The sequence below is a fragment of the Onychomys torridus genome, chromosome 14, assembly GCF_903995425.1.
Source record: "Onychomys torridus chromosome 14, mOncTor1.1, whole genome shotgun sequence".
Taxonomy (NCBI): Eukaryota; Metazoa; Chordata; class Mammalia; order Rodentia; family Cricetidae; genus Onychomys; species Onychomys torridus.
The window spans coordinates 4,710,329-4,728,449 of NC_050456.1; the positions used below are offsets into that span (position 1 = coordinate 4,710,329).

General features: G+C 39.9%; 1 pseudogene; it reads left to right on the forward strand.

Moving 5' to 3' along the window:
• The first annotated feature begins 1,059 nt into the window (after positions 1 to 1,059).
• LOC118595631 overlaps positions 1,060 to 18,121 on the forward strand; it is a 128,785-nt pseudogene continuing 111,723 nt past the window's right edge.

The window sequence follows — 18,121 nt, forward strand, 5'->3', positions numbered from 1 at the left end:
TGAGAGTTTTCTCAGAGTTCCTCTTCTTACATGATTTTTCCTTTTTCTCCCCCCACATTTTTGCATATTAGACTTATTAGAGGTGTGTCTCTCCATGCCTTCTCATCTCGTTCTTCCTCATCTTGTTCCTACCCACCAGGCTCTTCCTCATCTTCCATCTTGTTCCTCTAGTACTCTCTTTTAACCTTTCAATCTAGTTCTTCCCCATCTAGTCAGTTCCTCTCCAGCTCTTACCTCTCTAGTCCTTCCATTCTCTTTTCTCTTCCCTGTCTCGCCATGAAGTTCTCTCCCTCAAACTCCTCTGAATCTCCTTATCCAAGGTTCTTCATTCTCAAGTTCTCTAGGGTATTCAGTTATAAACCCAAGCAATAGTGATCCTCCCCCTCCAGCCAGGTCACCAGACTTTAATTCCAATGTGGTCATAAAGGCAGGTAAGAGTTTTCCTCAGGCAGTGACTGGCAGGCTTTCTTTTACAACCCAAAAGGGGAGTTTTATTTTATTTTTTATTTTTTAATTTTTTTGGAGCTGAGGATCGAACCTAGAGCCTTGCGCTTGCTAGGCAAACGCTCTACCACTGAGCTAAATCCCCAACCCCAAAAGCAGAGTTTTAAAGGAGGAAGTCAACTGAGAACTAATGATCAGTTAGCATATCAGAAAAAGGGAATTTGTGTGCTCAAACTACAGCTGTATAAGAAAGAAGGGTCTCACCTTAAATCTCACAAGCAATAAAGCTATCCCCTGACCTAGGAACAGGTGTTATTTCCTCAAGAGTGGCCTTGCATGCTTGATAGGTATTCTAGATAAATACACTGTTAGGAGTTCTGGAAGGACACAAGAAAATCATTTTAGGAACCAGCTAATATATGTGTGTGTGTGTGTGTGTGTGTGTGTGTGTGTGTGTGTGTAAGGAACATGTAAGGCCTAGGGTGAACAACCCTGGTCAGGAGTGATAAGCAATAGAATGATGTAAGTAAACCACAAATGGAGTAGTGATAAACTATAAGCTATGTTTGGAAGTAGGGATAAGACTAGAAACCTAGCCAGAAAGGGATATAAAAGATGAAGCCTCAGACCGGAGCAACAGAGCTCGTCAGGCCCTCGCGTGAGACAACTCTCCTCTGCCAGAGACATGAGATCCTGTCTCCAGCGCAGACATGGCTGACTGGAGGAAAGCTGACCCAAGATCCAGAGGAACAGATGTGGTGAGTCTGGACCTGTACACCTGGAGAGGTACTCCCACTTCCATTTGGAAGACGGGATAAATATTTCTAATAATCTTACTGTGTGAATAAATGAGTATTATACTAAGTCTGAATCAAGAGTGATTATTCCTCCCCTGTAACCAGGGTATGTGCTCGCTACAGTGTGTGTGTGTGTGTGTGTGTGTGTGTGTGTGTGTGTGTGTGTGTACAAAAGTTAAAATATCACCAAGACTTCTTAAGCCATGACTTGACCTTTGGAAAAGTCCTTGACTTTTCCAAGTAGTAGCTTTTGTGATAGTAGCTGGATTCCATTACATTTTCCTGCGGCTTGCAGTACTCCTCCAATGAATGGGGAGATAGATGTATAAATTCTTTCAAGAGGACAAGAAAGGAGAGGGTTGTAGGACATTCTCCTGCAATCTCCCTCACACCTTGCCAAGTAGATTGAAAAAAAAAGCATTTCCCATAACTGTATAAGTTTTTAGAAGGGCCAATTACACCTCTGTGATGAGATAGGCCTAACACTAGGGGAATGCGTGAAGTTCTAGAGATGGTCTTCTGGGGCCAGAGTCTGGCTACAGTGCTTGGCATTATTATTTAAACTCTCATTCCTATATCTTCAAAGAAAGAAAAGAGATTAGTAATAAAACCCACTTTTAAAATTAGGATAAATTATTCATTTGAGACAATCCAAGCTGGACTCCCTAAATATGACATTTCCCTTTACATGAGTAAAGTAACTGTGGAATTGATTGTACTTTATTGCCAATTACTTTTCTGTTACAGGCAGAAATACCATGAAACAACTATTTAGTGAGGTATATTCCTATATTTGTATGCATTTTGAATATATATTATCTATAAATAATATAAAAATCAAATAGTAGAAAGAAGGATACCAGAACCCATTAAACAGTTATAAATTATGATTAGTAAAGGGACAAATAATTGAGAGATAAGATAGACTATTCCTCACAGTATATCAACAGAAAATACTATGTAGTGCTTCTTTTTCTTTCTTTTTTATTTTTTTTACTCTTCTCTCATACATTACCTCCTGACTACAGTGTCCCCTCCCACCACTCCTTCCAGTTGCTCCCCCTCTTCTCCATTTCTCTTTAATTTCTCTTCAGAAAAGAGCATGCTTCCCAAGGATATTACCCAAACATAGTATAACAGGATGCAGTAAGATTAGGCAAAAACCCCTGTATCAAGGCTGGGCAAGGCAACCTAGTAGGAGGAAAAGGGTCCCAAGAGCCAGTGAAAGAATCAGAGACACCTCCACTCCCAATATTATGAGTTCCAGAGGGACACCAGGCATACAACCATAACATATATGCAGAGGACATAGGTCAGAGTCAAGCATCCTCTGTGATTGCTGCTTCAGTCTGTAGACAGAGATTTTTGTCAGGACTGCTGGTTCTCCAAATAACCACACTGAGACTCATTATTAATTATAAATGATTGGCCAGTAGCTTAGGCTTGTCTCCAGCCAGCTCTTACAACCTGAATTAACCTGTTTCTATTCATCTGTATGCTGTCCTGGGACTCATTTACCTCACCTATGAAATTTCCATGTTACTTATTCCATGTCTGGCTCACAAATCCTCAGACTCCACACATTTTCTTTACAGAATCTCTCTGCCCTGAAAATCCTGCCTAGCTAATGGCCAATCAGCTTTTTATTAACAATGAGAGCAATGTATTTTCACAATGTACAGGATTATTCCACAGCATTTCTCCTTTTTGTCTAAATAAAAAAGGAAGGCTATAACTTTAATATAATGAAATTATATACAACAAAAACAGTTATCAAGTAAGAATTACAGTTACACTATCCAGTACATTTGTATATGGCAAAATAGAGAAAATACTTTATTATCTGTCCTTCCCTAAAGAGTCCAGAGTTTTGTACCTAATTTAATTTCTACCATTATTAGGGAGAACTGTAAATGTAATTATCTAGTCTTCGACCCCATCAAAGACCTGAGAAGGATATAATGTTACCTGAGTAAACAGGAAGTGTAGAGCAAGCAACTTCCAAAATTAAGAGATATCAGAAACAGCTGGCTGCCTAGACAGTCACCCAAGGTATTCTGTAATGTTGGGGCACCTATATTTAGCTTACAGGCCTGGCATATCTGACAGACTTTCCTGAGAAGCAAGATTTTTGTAGGACTATCTCAACTAAGTTCAGCACTTGCTTTCTTTTGTGTTCTGTTTCTCCAATTTGGACAGCATACTCTTAGAACATGAGGCAAGGGAAGTTTCTTGCCCAGGCACTAAATTTTGGCACAAAGGAAGCAAACTCCATATGGAGTATCTTTGATGGCCATCATCTTCTCTGAAGTAGATTAGTGCTGCCAGAAACAGATATGTCTCATTGTCATCAAAAGCCTTATATTGTTAAAATATCTTAAATGCCATATTCTGTAGCTCTCTGAAGTGTATGAAGACCAGTTGCCTATCTAAAATATGTCTGTTTAACTTTGAAAACAGACCTAACATGACCATGAGTTTGACTATTATAGATGACTAATAATCTGTGATTCTTAATTATATAATAATTTTTGAATGAGCTGCATAAACACAATACCTTAAACAAGAGTAGAAACATACATATAGTATAACAAGATTAACTTTAAATTTGTATCAATAAACAAAAATCCATAAAATATTTTGAGATTAATAGTTAATTTTTAGATTAAAGTAGATTCAATAATCTACCCATTTTTCTATCATTCCTATATCATATACCCCTTTTTTCCTTTAGAAAGAGGTCTTTAAATTTAACTCTATTGTTTAGCTTTTTTTTCACTATGACCAATAAGAAGTTGTAACCAACACCCCTAAATAATGACAAACATCCATAATCCATTGTATAACCAAAACCTACTTATACCCCATCTCTTGAGAATGTAGGTGTCATTCTCTAGACTACTTCCTGTTGTCTCTGGGCACTGGTATCTTTGGGAAACCTTGAGATAATTAGGATAATTGTTAGGTCTCAGTTGGAATATTTTGTGAGGTTGAATCATTTTGGACAGCAGCCTTGAAGCTGTTCTGGATGCAGAATTCTGAAGAGCTATTTTGAGATACTGGATTACTTGGGCCACCTGTTTTTATTGGTGTCTGGTCCCTTTGCTCTGAAAATACATAAACTTTTAAAGGTAACATTCATGTCTATATTAACACAAGTATAAACTCTTTGTTGTACACAAGTTAGTCAAAGTTGATTTTTTTTGTTTTATGATTGATCAGGTAAAATATATGTTATATGTTTTGTAGTTTTTCTAGGTTTATTTCCTATGTCTGTAGCCAGGGGTCTTCCCCAATCAAATCTGATCCATATCAATCTGTAATAAGTTCCATAGCCTCTCATTTCCTGTGGCAATAAAAGCATAACCCCTTCCCTAAAGTAACATATCTTTGGACTTTCATTTTGAAATCAAGACATTTTTTTTTAAATATATAGGTGGGTTTAACCCACCAGTTTTCATAATCCAATATGTCTTAGCAACTGTTGTTCTTTCATTTACAATCATAACATAACATTCTGCTGAGATGAATGACCCGCTGTCTCTTGTCTCTGTTTTTCGATCCACAGCCCTTCTCTCAGACATGGTAAATGGGTGGTGATAGCACGGGTGCAACCGCTACAAATGGAGGTCCCACTGAGATCTGAGAAAGAAGGGACATGCTGATGGACACCTGAAGGAAAGGCTGGCCAGCAGTTTAAAGAATAGAAAAGAGAAGAGTAGGGTGAATTGATATAGGTGCAGCTAGCTTGCACTCAAGGAACAGTTAATTGTACTGCTGAGACGGCAAGGCACTGTCATTAAGAGCAAGATGGCTAAAGGTTAAAGGTTGGGTTTCTGGGATTAAAGGCATGGGTGACCATACTTAGCTGTTTCTAAAGTGGCCTTGAACACACAGAGATCCACCTGGCTCTGCCTCCCAAGTGCTGGGATTAAAGGCATGCACACCACTGCCCAACTTCTGCTATGGCTTACTCTTCCCATTTTCTAGCCACCATTTTTGGCTTTGTTCTAGTGGCTGTCTGTTCTCTGACCCCAGATATGTTTATTTTGGGGAACACACAATATTTCAGGGAACACAATACCCACCACCTTTCCCCTGTTTTTTTGTCTAAAATTAAAAAAAGCTTATAACTAATACAAGAAAAACCATATCCAATAAGTATATACAATATACACAGTCAAGATTACATTAATGATGTCTAGTCCATTAACATTTGACAGATTCAGGCAAAAAAAACTCCATTATATATAATAATGTGCAGTCCAGTAACATTTGATAAACTCAGACAAAAATTTTCATTACTTATCCTGTTTAAAATAAGTAGTTCCTTTTTAAAAGTATTGTTCTTTTCATAACAGATTCAGTAATCTACCTTTTGTCACTTTTATATCTTCTTTTTCTTTTTAGAGTAGATTCAGTGATCTACCCATTTATCCTATTATTTCTTTATCTTTTTTCTCAGGGTAGATTCAATGATCTACCTCATATCTATATTCTCCTTTTTCCTTTTCTTTTTTAAACAAAACCTCTGAATCTAATCTTCATGTTCAGCTTTTTTCCTGACCATTAACAATTAACAACTTGTAATCAATCATCATAAACAATGACAATATCCAAAACTCATTAAAAGACCAAAAACTTCCCATCCCACCTTTTGGGGATGTGGGCGTCGTTTTCTTAAAATTACTTCCACCTTTAGGGGATCCTGAAAAGAAAATTTTGGGTTAATTGTCAAGTCCTGTAGCATTTGTCCCGCCGCTGCACAGTGAGAAAGTGCAGGGCTTGTTTCAAGTCCTTGTTCAGGTAGTCTGTCAGGCTGGATCATCTCAGCTAGCCATCTCAAAATTGTCCTGAGCAGTTTGTAATCCAAAGTTGATCTTTCCATGGCACTAATGGCTTTACCACAGTCCATGTGAATTCATCTTTGTTGGGTCCCATCATTCTTTTGAAGATTTCAAAGTTAGGCATGATCATGGTTCCCTTTAGATTTTTTTTTTTTTTTTTTTTTTTTTGTGCATCCTCTGTGGTTTGGAGCAATCACAATCTCATGTCTGTCTGTCTTTCGGAACCATGACCATTCTTCCCTAGAAGAAAAATCTCTTCAGCAATTTCTCCCCAGCATTTCTCTTGCCAACCTTCTCCAAACTGACCTTTGCCGATGCTTTCTTGTAACACACTGGTCCTGGCAATTCTTCTCTGAACAAGCAGCAGTAAACTCTTTGTTCCAGGTAGCAGTATCACCAAAGTCACCAACACAATGAGAAGCAGCCGGCAACTCAAAGCAGCAGTCACTGCCTCCATGGTCCCACTGACCCTGTGTTTCTGCCCCGGCTGAAGCTTCTCCTAGGCCGGCCTCAACTTGGGATCCTCCTGCCCCTGCCTTCTTCAGTAAATCCCACCGGCATGTGCCACCACAGCTGGCCAAGTGTAGCTGGGGCATGAGCTAGGGCTCACAAGGCCACAGGCAAGAGGCTTTTTCATGAATTTGTACCACGAACGTTGGGCACCAGATATTGGTGAAATTATTAAGGCCACTCCACGTAGTTAAAAGGGAGGTTTATTTTGTGGGGTAACTTACAAATGAAGGGGTAGGTTGCAGGGTCTAGCAAAGGTATAGCACAGTCTGGCGGTGTTCTCTGGAGAACTGCTTGGTTTACCTCCAGTGTCCAGGGTCCCAGAACCAAGAGAGTGACCTCCTCCCAATCCTTGGTCTTCTGCTTCCTCCTCTGCCCTGCCTTGTGGGCGAGACCATTACCGAAGCCTCAATGGGGGTTGGAACTTCCAGGCCAATGCTGGGATGGCTATCCACTACAAGGAGATCCACTACCTGTTCTGGGGATACTAGAGGATTAGGATTTTTTCCATAGGGGGTCACTGCACAGAAGCCTTCAATAATACAATCGATAAAAATCACTTGGAGGGCTAGAGAGATGGCTCAGCAGTTATGAGCACTGGCTGCTTGCTGTGGATATCGCTCTGTGTAAATAAAGTTCTGATTGGCCAGTGGCCAGGCAGGAAGTATAGGCGGGACAAGAGAGAAGAGAATTCTGGGAAGTAGAAGGTTGGAGAGAGACACCACCAGCCGCCGCCATGAAAAGCAACATGTAAAGACACCGGTAAGCCACAAGCCATGTGGCAAAGTATAGACTAACAGAAATGGGTTAATTTAAGATAGAAGAAGTAGATAACAAGCAGCCTGCCACAGCCATACAGTTTCTAAACAATGTAAGTTTCTGTGTGCTTTCTTGGTTGGGTCTGAGCGACTGTGGGACTGGCGGGTAAGAGAGATTTGTCCTGACTGGGCCAGGCAGGAAAACTCTAACTACAGCTGCTCTTCCAGAGGTCCTGAGTTCAATTCCCAGCAACCACATGGTGGCTCACAGCCATCCGTAAATAGATCTGGTGCCCTCTTCTGACCTGCAAGCATGCATGTAGGCAGAACACTGTATACATAATAAAAAAATAAATCTTAAAAAAAATCACTTGGAAAAGTGATGGACCTATTTGGGTGGAACAGTGGCCCCTTGCTATAGAAACATTGGAGGCTGTGAATGCGTTAGTTAGGGAACAGGTAGATGTTGCACAAATCATTCCTCCCACTTCACCTTGGAACACACCTATATTTGTTATTAAAAAGAAGTCAGGAAAATGGGGGCTGTTACAGGATCTTAGAGCTGTAAATAAAACCATGCTTCTCATGGGAGCAACACAGCCTGGCTTGCCTGCCCCTGTGGCAATTCCTAAGCATTGGCATTTAATTGTGGTTGACTTGAGGGATTGTTTCTTCACCATTCCTTTACATCCCGAGGACAGTCCTCGATTCACTTTTAGTGTTCCATCAGAAAATCTCAAAGAACCTTATCAGAGATATCAGTGGGTGTTCTTGCCCCAAGGAATGGCCAATAACCCTACTATATGTCAAATTTATGTGTCTTTGGCCATAGCCCCAGTTCGAAAAGCTTTTCCAGATGTTTATATAATTCACTATTTGGATGATATTTTATTGGCTGATAAAGATAAAAAAAACCTTTTTTTGATGCCTTTTCTAAATTACAAGGGATTCTTACCCTGGCTAATTTGCAAATAGCCTCAGAAAAGGTACAGGTATCCTTTCCCTATCATTATTTAGGTCATGAATTGTTATGCACAGGCATACATCCACAAAAGATTACTCTGCGTATGGATTAGCTTCGTACACTTAATGATTTTCAAAACTTTCTGGGAGATATTCAATGGCTTTGGTCCACTTTTAAGATTCCAACAGATCAACTTCATCCTTTGTCCAATGTCTTAAAGGGCGACCCTGATCCTTTTTCTCCCCATGAATTAACAACTGAAGGGTGTATAGCCCTACAATGTGTGCAAGAGGCCTTAGAGCAGGCTCACATGCAATATATATATATATATATATATATATATATATATATATATCTTTCATCTCCCTTGTTGTATTTGATATTTTGTTTTTCTCATTCATCTACTGGAGTGTTTTGGCAAACAGGTCCTATTCTATGGGTACATTCCCCAGCTTCTCCAGTAAAAACCATTACTCCTTATCCTCAGGCTGTTGCTCAGATTATGTTTAAGGGAATTAAGATCAGTGTTCAAACTTTTGGTAAGAAGCCAGATATTGTGGTGACCCCATACACCCAGTCTCAAATAGCATGGTTGCAAGCTAATGATAATGATTGGGCCATATTGATATGCTCCATGCAGGGTCGGTTTGATACTCACTACCCCTCCAATGATGTGTGTCAATTTTTAAAATTGCATCCTGTTATATTTCCCAAGATAGTACAGATGAATCCTGTTCCTCAGGCCCATATGGTATTCACTGATGGCACTTCATGTGGTTTTGCTGTGATAGTTTCTGGTAACATAGTGAAGAGAATGAAAGTCCAGGGCACTTCCGCCCAGATGGTGGAGGTACAAGCACTTTTGCTTGCTTTACAGATGTTTTCTGATGAGCTTCTAAACATTTATACTGATAGCCAATATGTGGCACATGCCATTATCCCTTTGGAGACAACAGCCTACATATCATCCATTTCTCCCATTCATGAATATTTATTGAAAGTGCAAGGACTCATACGGTCCCACTCACATAACCTTTATGTGGGTCATATTAGAGCTCATACCCAATTGCCTGGACCCCTAAGCAAAGGTAATCAGAGGGCTGATGCCATTACTTGTATGGCTGTCACATTAGTTTGTTCTACCTTTGAAAAGGCTATTCAGTTTCATCAATGTTATCATCTTAATGCTGGATCTCTTCATCATCGTACAGGCATAACCCAGGAACAAGCCATCCACATAGTTAAGTCATGTCCTATTTCTGCTGAATTTTTACCTGTTCCTCGTTTGGGAGTTAATCCCTGAGGACTTTTACCTAATCATGTGGGGTAGACGGCATCACACATGTGCCTTCCTTTGGAAAATTACAATATGTCCATGTGTCTATTGATACATATTCCTCTCTAATTTTTGCCTCTGCCCATTCAGGAGAGAAGGTTAAAGGTATAAAGAATCATTGTCTTCATGCCTTTGCTTACATTGGAGTGCCAAAGTGCATAAAGACTGATAATGGTCCTGCCTACAGAAGTACAGGATTTTCAAAATTTTGCCAAGATTTTTCTATTGTTAATAAGACTGGTATTCATTATAACCCTCAAGGACAGGCTATAGTAGAATGCTGCCATCGTACCTTAAAAACATATTTTGCTAAAGTAAAAAGGGGGGAGCTAGGGGCTCATCTCTCCTCTCCACATTCTATTCTTTCCCTTGTTTTATATATTTTAATTTTTTTATTGGTGGATTCTGCTGGAATATCTGCTGCAGATAAGCACTGGAGGGCTCCTGTTGCAAATCATCCTCTGGTGCAATGGAAGGCTCTTTCTACTGGCACTTGGAGGGGACCCGATCCAGTGTTGGTGTGGGCCTGGGGTTCTGTTTGTGTCTTTTTGCAGGACAATAAGGTTCCTCTTTGGGTTCCTGAGCTCTGTGTGTTCCCTGTGGCTGCTGCCAAATCCCAACATGGCAGAGACCTAATAGGCCTTTGTGAAAAACTATCTCCTTCTGATGCCAATGGTGATTGAGAGCCCAATATGGCCAGCCTTGGCAAGCATTAATGTAAGCCTAGGAACTGTAGCCATGTGGTTGGATTCTTCAGAAGGTAATGTATGGTAACTGCTTTTTCAAGGATGTTTGAGAACATATCACCCAGACACCTTGGAGATTAAGGATAACCCTGAAGGTCACTGACCACCATCTGTTAACAGTAGCATGGCAGCTATGCCTTTTCCTTTTTGCAACCCTCTTCAAACTGGTGTAGTACCTACTTCTCAGAAGTGGCTCTGTGCAACATTTATTGGCCCCCTGAAATTCATTTAGCACCCTTTGAAGATACCTTTAAATCTGTGAACCTGAATGTAGCCATTATGAGACCATTAGTTCTGCTGCTTGTGAGCTGCCTATTTTTCTTTATGGTTCTTAATTGTTCTTTTGCAGAGCTGCCAGCTTAAGTCGTGCTGGGATCAAGAAAAATGGGCCTTGGTGGTTTGTGTTCCTGGAGTTGTGTCCATGCCAGTGGATGATCACATGCTCCAGAAGAGAATTTGACATCACTGCTGCCGTTGTTGCTGTTATAACAGTGACAACCACCGCTACTACTGTTTCTGGGATTGCCATTTCATAATTGGTTACTACAGCTAATACAATGGAAACTCTGGCAGCAAAAGAAGCTACCATAATTAATCTTTCATTCTATTGGGCATGATAAACTTAATTCAGTAGTTATATACATTTCGATTGGTTTTGAAAGTTATAAATTTATAAACTCAAGTTCCATTTGCTTTGGGAATACCATCTTACAAGGACTCCAATTTGCAGTAAGGCTCGAAGGAAGGGAATGGCTCAATTGCCTTTAGCCTACTGGCTATGCGTGGGTTAGGACTTCTGTTGGTCTTTTCTGTGTTAAACACACAGATTGCAAGCCCAGCGCCACTTTGAGATCTTTGGCAGCAGTTAACTCTACAGCTCACATGGTTGAGCCTGTATGATAATAAGTATTCAGAGACGGGTAATACCTGGGGGGCCCTCACCAACCTAAGACTGTGTGGCCTGGACAGGTGTGTCCATGACAGGTAAGGTGACCTGCTGATGTCCCATGCAACTTAAGTCAGAAGCTCATTTTTTAGTAAAAAGGGGGGACCTGTAGGGCCCTGGCCCCCATTTTGGGTAGCTGTTGCCTTGCTTGCTGACCTTGACCTTGATGTCCTCCCTATGCTGATTCCCTCCTGGTTTCCACCCTCCTGAATGCTTAAGGGAAGTTCCTTGTTTGTGTATCCAGCATATTGGGCATTAACAGCTTAGATGCAAGATTGTAAACATCATTAGCAAACTTCTGCCCTCCAGGGTTCTCCCATTGTGCTGTAAGCCTGTATTTAAGGTTTCCTCCCTCTTTCAATAAAAGGCATTCTGCTGAGACGAATGACCCACTGTCTCTTGTCTCTGTTTTTTGATCCACAGCCCCTTGCTTGGACATAGTGAATGGTTGGTGGTAGCATAGGCTCAACCGCTACAGTAAAGAGGACCCTAAGAAAGACACAGGGATCGCCCAATGACAAAGAAATGGATGAGATCTACATGAGCAAACCAGACATGAGGGGGTGGGTAATGAAGGGCAAGGGTCGGGGGAAAGAGAGCTTAGGGGAGCAGGAGATCCCAGCTGGATCAAGAGCAGAGAGGGAGAATAAGGAAAGAGATACCATCATAAATGAATATCCCATGGAAATAGGAAGAAGCAAAGTGCTAGAGAGGTCCCCAGAAATCCACAAAGATACCTCCACAATAGACTACTGGCAATGGTCAAGAGAAAGCCTGAACTGACTTACTCTGGTGATCAAATGGCTGAACACCCTAACTGTCATAATAGAACTCTCATCCAATGACTGATGGAAGCAGATGCAGAGATCCATGGCCAGGCCCCAGGTGCAGCTCCAGGAGTCCAATCGTCAAGAGAGAGGCAGGATTATATGAGCAAGAGATATTGAGATCATGATTGGAAAAAGCACAGGGAAAAATAGTCAAACTAGGGGAAACACATGAATTATGAACCAATAGCTGAGGATCCCCCATTGAACTGGATTAGGCCCTCTGGATAAGTGAGATAGTCAATTAGCTTCAACTATTTGGAGGCCCCCAGGCAGTAGGACTGGGACCTGTCCTTAGTGCATGAGCTGGCTCTTTGGAACCTAGGGCCTATGCTGGGACACTTTGCTCAGCCTAGGTGAAGGGAGGAGGGCACTGGACCTGTCTCAACTGAATTTACCAGGCTGAGCTGAATCCTCAGGGGAGTCCTTGCCTTGAAGGAGGTAGGAATGGGGGGTGGGTTGAGAGAAGAGGAGGGAGGACAGGGGAATCTGGCTAATTTGTAAAATTAAATTAATTATAAAATTTTTTAAAAATACAATCATAAAATCTAAAGACAACACAATAACATATAGAGTTCAGACTCTCTGTATTTCTCATCTTTCCGTGACATTTTTTTTTTTTTACTCTATTCCCTTTTAAGGAATTTATTGTTTTTAAATTGTTCTTTAATTTATGAATGTCTCCACCCTTTCTCTTTTCTCTCCCAAGCCTATGTATATTTTAAAAGACAGCATAACCTATTTAGAGAATTTATCTGTCTGGGTCTATCTTTACTGAGCATCTGTATTGTTTTTTTTTTTTTTTGTTTTTCTTTTGGTTTTTTTTTTTTTTTTTTTTGATTGCATGAGATGAATCTTAAAGTGCTGTCAGCCACTGCTGCTTAAACTATGTCAGCCACTGCTGCCAGTGTAACTTATCTTAGTACATGGTGGTGGTGCATGGCAGCTGGTGGCTGGCTCCTCTGCAGGCAGCTGCTGGGAGGTGTTTCAGTACTGCATCAGGCACGACAGACATGAGACTAGGAAGCTGTATTTGGCTCGATTTTCACGTGTTTAGAACATCTTTTAAGCTTTATCAGGTTTTATGTGGATGCAGGTGCTAGATATTTGGGCACCATATGTAGGTAGAGTTTCTCTGTGTCTCAGCAGCCACTCCCAAATAACCATTCAGAGACTTATTTTTAATTATAAATGCTTGGTCTATAGCTCAAGTTGGTTACTAGCTAACTCCTGCATTTTAAATCAACTCATACTTTTTGTCTACCCTCTGCCATGTGGCTGTAACTTCTTTGAATATGGCACATTCATCTTGTTGCTCTCTGTGTCTCCCTCAACTCTTGAAACTCCACCCTTATTAATCCCAGCATCCTTTGACTTTCTGTTCTGCCTATACCTCCTGCCTAGCTACCCTTATTACATCAATCAGAAGGTGCCTTGGAAAAGACACATCTTCACAATGTACAAAAATATTATTCCATAACATCATTCTGTGTGAGCTCCTATGAGTCCTGCTTAGTTGGTGTCTGTGGGCTGTGTTCTCCTGGTGTCCTCAATCCCTCTGGCTCCTACAATTCTTCCCCACCCCCTCTTCTGTAGGGTTCCAAGAACTCTTCCTAATGTTTGACTGTGGGTATCTGCATCTGCTCCCATAAGTTGCATGATGAATGAATGAAGCCTCCCTGATAATAACTGGGACAAGGCACCAATCTATGAGTATAGCAGAATATCATTAAAAATCATTTCATTGGCTTTTTGCTAGTCATGTTTGGTTCTATACTAGGTCTCTGGGATATTCATCCTTGGTTCCTTGACATCCAGTCAGTGTCAGGTATGAATTTCCTCTTCTGTCATGGGCCTCAAATCAGACCAGTCATTGGTTGGCCACTCCCTCATGTTCTATGCCACCTTTGTCCACCTTTATTTTAGGCAGGACAATTTGTAGGTCCAAGAATTTGTGGCTGGATGGTGTCCCAGTCTCACCATTGGAAGTCTTGCCTGGTTACAATGGTTCAGGCTCTATATCCCCCCTTTACTAGAAGTTTTCACTAGAGTCACCTTTATAGATTTGAGAAAGTTTCCACTGTACTATGTTTCCACCACCCAACCCCTCCTTTTCTCATTCCTACCTAACCCCAGTCCAATCACTGAATCTATTTCCCCTTCTCAGGGAGATCCATGTGTCCCCCTTTGAGCCCTCCTTGTTATATAGCCTCTCAGAGTCTATAGATTTTAGCAATATTTTCCTTTACTTAACAGCCAATATTATAAGTGAGTATGTACCATGTTGGTTTTCTGGGTCTGGATTACCTCACTCAGGAGAGTTTTTTTTCCTAATTCCATCCATTTGCCTGCAAATTCAGTAACAGCTGAGTAATATTCCATTGTGTAAATGTATCATATTTTTTATCCATTCTTCAGTTGAGGGATATCAAAGTTGTCTCCAGTTTATGGCTATTATTAATAAAGCTGCTATGAACATAGTTGAGCAAATGTCCTTGTGGTAGGATGAAGCATCATTTGTGTATATGCCCAAGAGTGGTATAGCTAGCTCATGAGGTAGATCAATTCCCAGTTTTCTGAGAAACTGCTATATTTATTTCCATAGTGGCTGTTCAATTTTGCATTTCCACCAGCAATGGAGAAGTATTCCCCTTGCTTCACATCCTCTCCAGCATGAGCTTTCACTGTGTTATTGATCTTAGCCATTCTGACAGGTATAAGATAAAAATCTCAAAGTAGTTTCCTTTGCATTTTCCTGATGACTAAGGATGATGAACATTTCTTTGTTTCTTAGCCATTTGAGATTCCTCTATTGAAAATTCTGCCTAGGTTGGTACCCCAGTTTTTAATTGAATTATTTGTTGATGTCTAGTTTCTTGAGATCTTTACATATTTTTGATATTAGATCTCTATCCGATGTGAAGTTGGTGAAAATATTTTTCCATTCTGTGGACTGCTATTTTGTCCTATTGATGGTGTCCTTTGCCTTACAGAAGCTTATCAGTTTCATGAGGTCCCATTTATTAATTTCTGATCTTAGTGCCTGTGCTATTAGTGTTCTGTGTAGGAAGTTGTCTCCTGTGCCAATGAATTAAAGGCTACTCTCCACTTTCTCCTCCATCATGTTCAGCGTATCTGGTTTTTGGTTGAGGTCTTTGATCCACTTGGACTAAGTTTTGTTCAGGATGATAAAAAAGCATAATCTCTCCCCCAGAGGAACATATCTTTTTACTTAAATTTTGAAGTCAAGATGTTTTTAAAATATATAGGTTGGTTTAATCCAGCAGTTCCCATAATCCAATGTCTCTTAGCATCCAAAAATTTCAAAGAGAAGAATATAACATACAAGATCCAGACTCTCTGTGTATTTCCCTCTTTATGTGGCTTATTTCTTTTGTATTACTTTGCTCCCCTTTTAAGAACTTTATTTTATTATTTTAAAACTATTTTTAAATCTAAGACTATAAATACTCGTTCTCTTCTTTCTCAAGTCTACACATATTTTCTGAGGCACTTTTTATCTGAATCTGTCCTTACTGTGTATCTGTAACCTTTTCTTTCTGCATGAGCAAAACAAACTGCTGTGTAACCTAAATCATGGCATATTGGCATCTGGCTCCTCCCTCTCAGTTCTCTGAGAATCTAGTCTTCTGGTGGAGTTCTGTTTACACTGCCAGCTTTGGGAGCCATATTTACCACACCAACTCTGGGATATTTCTGAGTCCAGGCTGCCACTGAGTTGCATGCCATTTGATGTTCATAAACACCATGTAAGTATTTGGCAGTGGGGCTTCTTAAAAGAGCTGCCCATTTTTGACACTAGCATTGAGCCAGGAAGCAGTCTTTTCTGCTTGCCGCCAGCAAATAGAGCCCACCTGAGAAAATGCTGCTATCAAGAAGCAGGGTTGACTCTGTTCTTGTGTGTCTATAATCCCTTTTTAAAGCTTTTGTTAGCTTCTATGAGGAAATTCTGACCCTATGTTGGAATCCAAGATGCAATAGAATATATATTTTATCTGTTCAAATGCATAACAAAAAATCACCTTTAACTGACTTATATACAATGCATAATGTATACTTGTACTAATACAGATATATCTGTTACCTTTAAAAGTTTATATATTTTCAGAACAAGGGGACCAGACACCAATGAAAATGATTGTCCAGGTGATCCAGCATCCAGAACAGCTTCCAGCTTCCATTTCTTTCCTGCCCACCAATTCCCAAAGAACCCCTCAGAGGCTTAATATTACTTATAAATCCTCAGATAGCTTAGGCTTGTTACTAGCTAACTCTTACACTTAAGTTAACCCATATTTCTTATCTCTGCTTTGCCATGTGGCTTAGTACCTTTTCTCAGTACAGTGTGCCCGTCTTATTCTTTCTGCATTTGCCAGAGACTTTTTCACTCCACCCACTTCATCTTAGTGTCCTCAGTTTGATTGTACCACTTAACTTTATCCTGCCCTGCTATAGGCCAACCATCTTCTTTATTAACCAATGAGAGTAATACATATTCACAGTGTACAGAAGGATTATTCCACAGCACTCAGTGTCCATATTTTGTTATGTCCCCATTTTGTTAACTTGGATATTATCTCTGTGTCTTTTTTTGAATAGGGGTCTATCTTGTTGATTTTCTCTAAGAACCAACTCTTTGTATTGTTTTCTTTGTTCCTATTTTATTGATTTCAGCCCTTAGTTTGATTTTTTTTCTGCTTTCTACTCCTCTTGGTGTATGTTTGCTTCTTTTTGTTCTCAAGCTTTCAGACATGCTATTAAATTGCTAGTATTAGATCTCTCTAATTTCTTTATGTAGACACTTGGTGCTCCTAGAACCCTTTTTTATTATGTCTCATGATTTTGGGTATGTTGTGTATTCCTTTGATTCCTAGGAAGTCTTTAATTTTTTTATTTCTTCCTGGACCCAGTTGTTGTTTAGTAGGGAATTGTTCAATTTCAATGCATTTTTAGGCTTTCTGTTGTTGTTGAAATACAGTTTTTATCTGGGCTAGTCTGTTATGATGCAAGGGATTTTTTCAATTTTCTTGTATCTGTTGAGCCTTGCTTTGTGACTGAGACTGTGGTCAATTTTGGAGAATTTTTTTTTCCATTACTGAGAAGAAAATGAACTTTTTTGTGTTTAGGTGAAATATCCATTAGGTCCTTTTGGTTTATAAAGTCTATATTATAGACTGGTATAGAATGGCTACACCAGCTTGCTTCTTAGGTTCATTAGTTTGGAGAAATTTTTTTTTCAACATTTTACCCGAGGTAACGCAGCCAAAGGAAAGATCCTGTTTTTTTTGTATATTCTGTTAGTCTGTGTCTTTTTATTGGGGAATTGAGTCCATTGATATTGAATGATATCAATAACTAATGATTGTTAATACCTGTTATTTTTTTGTTGACAGTAGTGATGTTATTGGTGGTGGTGATGGTGTGTGTTCCTTCTTTTGGTTTTTCTGGTGTGAGTTTATTAAGTTCCCGTGTTTTCCTGAGTGTAGTAGTTAACCTCCTAGATTGAAGTTTTCTTTCTAGTAACTTCTGTATCTGTAGATAGATATTGTTTAAATTTGACTTTATCTTGGAATACCTTGTTTTCTTTGTTTATGGTGATTGAAATTATTGCTGGTTACAGGAGTCTGGACTGACATCTTTGGTTTCAGAGTCTGTAAGACATCTGTCCAGGCTCTTCTGGCTTTTAGAGTCTCAATTGGGAAGTCAGGTGTAGTTCTAATAGGTCTGATATTATATTTTACTTGGTATTTCTACCTTGCAGTTTTAATATTATTTCTTTGTTTTGTATGTTTAGTGTTTTGATTACTATGTGTTGAGGGGACTTCCTTTTCTGGTCCAATCTATTTGGTCTTCTGTATGCTTCTTATATCTGGTATGAATTCACATCATGCACCTACAGTTGGGCATGCCCTGCAGACCTAGACA